Below are 4,083 nucleotides of genomic sequence, written 5' to 3' on the forward strand. Positions count from 1 at the left end.
CTTAAAGAATAAAAATACATTTTCTGTCTAAAGAGTATTTTTTAACTCTTAGTCTAATAAAAAATATCCTTAGATGATAAGTTGAGGTAGGCATGAAAGGTATCTAATCTACACAATAATTTGATGATTAATATCCAAAAGGCAGATACATAGTGCAAATTCAAAACTTTTTATTTGGAATTTGTGAGAATTTAGACAGGATTTGGACCTGGTCTATTTATAGAATAAATCTGCAAAAACTTAAGTAATATTAATTATTTTTCTTTACTTTCATGTGCCTAAAAAGATTATTTATGCTCACTATTAGCATTTCATATTTTAAATTTGATATCTTATATATTATTGAAAATAATATTTTATAAAAGCCTTAATGATCAATTTTTAAATTAATTTGGACTAGCTTTCTCTCAATTAGCCCAGTTTAGCCATATTTTTACTACTAATAGCTAAATCTTTGCCATATAGTTAAAAAAACTGTAATGGAAAAAATAGTAGGTGAGAGTCTAGGATCTTCAATTTTGTTAATGCCATTATAAACTATAGGACAGATGATAAAGCAGTTATGGTTTGGTAATACAACCAAATAGCTAATTATTTTTACAGTAAAATGGAGATAAGTGAGGTGATTTCCTTGGATTTCTTAACTCATGTTCTGTGGTTTAGGTTGCAAATATGATCTGAATACTGTGTTCTTTTCTGATATCAAATAGAAATGAAAAGGCTAAAATATTTATAGATTCAAATCTTGACCAGACACTGCTGATAACTGAGGCCTTATTCACCTTTCTCACTCTTTGGTGAGAAAAAGAATTATAAGAAAGATTACTGTTAGTAATTGTAATGTCCATGAAAGTAGAAAATTGTCTTTTGTAAGGAAAAGACCACGGAACATTTTATATGCTGTAAGTTTACTCTCCAAAGGTGGTTGAATGCTTAAATGATGTTTGAGATATTTTCAAGCTTAACTCACTCCTTAAGGAACGGATGACTCTACAACTGCCATCATAACTGCAAATAGTCCTCACTGGTCTCCCTTTACAGCAGGAATGTCAAAGATTAGAGCAATGGTTCGCAAATTACAGTGTTACATCAGTCACTTGGAAAGCTTGTTAAACATGTAGGTGTCTGGGATTCACCCATAAAGATTCTTCTTTTGTAGGTCTGAGGTGGGGCCTAGGAATCTAAAAGTTTAGTAATCATTCCCGCAACTGTGACACAGATGCTTCCAGAGCCAAACTTTGTGAAATGCTAGGCAATGCCGAGAATCCCTGGTGGTGTTCTTGGGAAGGACATAGACGGTTATGTAGCTCATTGCTAGAATAAAGTGGAATATTTACCTCTGTTGAAGACTCTGCATGAATAAAGATGATTGCTCATATGGAAATCTCTCAGCTAGAGCCATGAAATCACAGGATCAAAGTTAGAAGTGCCCTTAATGGGACTTCCCTGGCGGTCCAGTGGTTAAGACTTTGCCTTCCAGTGCAGGGGGTGCGGATTTGATCCCTGTTCGGGGAGTTAAGATACCACATGCCTTGCAGCCAAAACACCAAAACATAAAAAAAAAAAAAAAAGAAGCAATATTGTAACAGACTCAATAAGGACTTTAATAGTCATTTTTGAACATTTCCACTAATGGAAGTGTATTCAATCCTGTAGATTGAAATTATTCAATCCTGTGGCTGTGAAATTTATTCAATCCTGTGGCAGTCCTCACTTTGGACTGTTCTAAGCCTTACAGTGTTCGTCCATGTAATGAGATGAAATTTATGCTCTTCACATAACCATCTATTTTTATAAAATGTACAACATAAATATTTATTAGATTTTTAAGATACTATTTAAAAAGAAGGGAGAGGAGTAAAATACTCTAAGCATTCTTCCCAAATAAGGTTGTGTCAGTGCTACAGGTTTAGTGACATTCGTGAGTTTAGACTTAGATAATGCCAATATTGATTTCATTTAAAATCTAGGATTCATAATCAAAACTACTACTCAGAATTAAAATTCTCTTCTATATCTGTATTATTCCTGTTTTCCTTCTCCATCAAATCAAAGAGAAATATAAATAAATAAATAAATAAACATCCTTCTCCAGAATTTGTTTTATTCTAGAACTGCTATATGCTTTTTTTTTTTTTTTTTTTTCTTTTTTTTGCGGTACGCGGGCGTCTCACTGTTGTGGCCTCTCCCTTTGCAGAGCACAGGCTCCGGACGCGCAGGCTCAGCGGCCGTGGCTCACGGGCCCAGCCGCTCCGCAGCATGTGGGATCTTCCCGGACCGGGGCACGAACCCGTGTCCCCTGCATCGGCAGGCGGACTCTCAACCACTTGCGCCACCAGGGAAGCCCTATATGCTTTTTAAGAATATAAAAATTATGATTGCCTAAAACTTAATGAACTATGTTTTCATGCCTTTTTGCCTAACCCATTTTCTGTATCTTGAATGTACTTCTCTTCGTTCAGGAAGCCTCCTCATGTTTATTTCACATCATTTTGGTCATTCTTTTACCCCCTTTTCCATGGCAATTTTTATTTGACAGTGTTATTTCTTGTTCCTCTAATTATACTTGAGTTCTTTCATATTTATATATAATGTAAAATAATACATGTACACATATTTTTTTCTCCTCTATATGTAGGCTCCTCAAGGATAAAAGCCAAATCTTTAGTTTCTCTTGTTCTATCTATTCAGGGACAACAGTGTAGTTTTGTTGACCAGGCACCAGGCCATCTCTATTTATTTGCCTCCAGTGTCAAATTTCCAACAATGCATGCCCATTCAAGTAGAATCAGATGCTGTGATGGGAATCTGTGGAATCAAAAGGGAAAGGAAACCTGTAATAGTAAAATCAAGTCCTGTCAGCCTATTATGCCAAAGAGGACTGATTTCCAGGGAAGCAGTGTTGGCTGAGTAATCTAGGATCCAGGATCATGATGGAAGGAAGGAGAGCTGCAAGAGCAGGTTGGGGTTGGAACGCCTACGTGTTGAGACAGACTGGTTCAGAGAGTACTCATTTCTGTCCTCCTTGAACTCAAGGTGGTTGTTTTTTCAATATTTGCAGAACCCAAGCAGGGGTCCACAAGGTTTCTTTGATGGTTACTTCCCTTGTTTCTTTCGTAGGTGTGTTCATGTTCCTGGCATAGGTGTTTTTAAAGCGGTCTCAAAAGCCATGAGTTAAGTATGTTGGAATGTCTGGCTTTGGTGGAACTTTTTGAACCAAGACTTCATACGGATGCTACCAAAATTGGAATTTCCACTTCCCAGAAAACATTTTGAACTCCTTAAAGCTTTACTCTTTTATATTAATTTTATTTCTCCTGCACTACTTGGTGTATATTAGATGCTAAATACCTGTTAAGTTAAAGAGAAGTTTGCCTCTTTTGAATTTGTTACACCTTGTATTAATTCAAATTCATTTTTGTCAAATATCCCCTAATAGTATGAATAGAAAGTGAGGTGATTAAGGCAGTAATCAGACTCATAATCTGGGCATTGTAGGCCAACACTAGTATTATGCATTTTTCTTTGTACTGCTTCCAAAACATTGTAGAGTTATCCAGATCAAGGATATTTTCTTGGACTTTGGCTATTCTCTACTTCCCTGAATCTAATCTTTCAGTTTGTGAATGATATTTGCAAAGCTTAAAAGATCTTTGTGAAGTAATAAGCTTAGATGATAAGTGCTTTGGAGAAACATATGATACAGTTCTTAAGAATACCTTAGATTCAAGCCTTTAGGCTTTGTAGAATTAATTATTCTTTTCTTATCTTGGTTAATTAACAATTTACAAATTAAGCCTCCTTATTTGAAATGAATATACACAACTGAGAAAAATTGAAAGCTGTGTGACAAAGCACACACACACACACAAAACCTGGTAAAGCAGTTATCCTGGTAAATCTCATCAGGTTTCATATACCAGGAGGAGCTAGTGCATCAGTTTCCAGAAGAAGTCATAGGCCAAGGGAGAAGATACAAAAATTGTGAGTTAACTAGAGCAGGAGCAGCTTCTCCCTTAGGGCAGTCAGCATTTCCCATATGAAAGGTTTTCCCTACTCCCATACTTCTGGAAAGGAGAGGAG

Source organism: Delphinus delphis, chromosome 1 (genome assembly GCF_949987515.2).
Source record: "Delphinus delphis chromosome 1, mDelDel1.2, whole genome shotgun sequence".
In the NCBI taxonomy this organism is placed as follows: domain Eukaryota; kingdom Metazoa; phylum Chordata; class Mammalia; order Artiodactyla; family Delphinidae; genus Delphinus; species Delphinus delphis.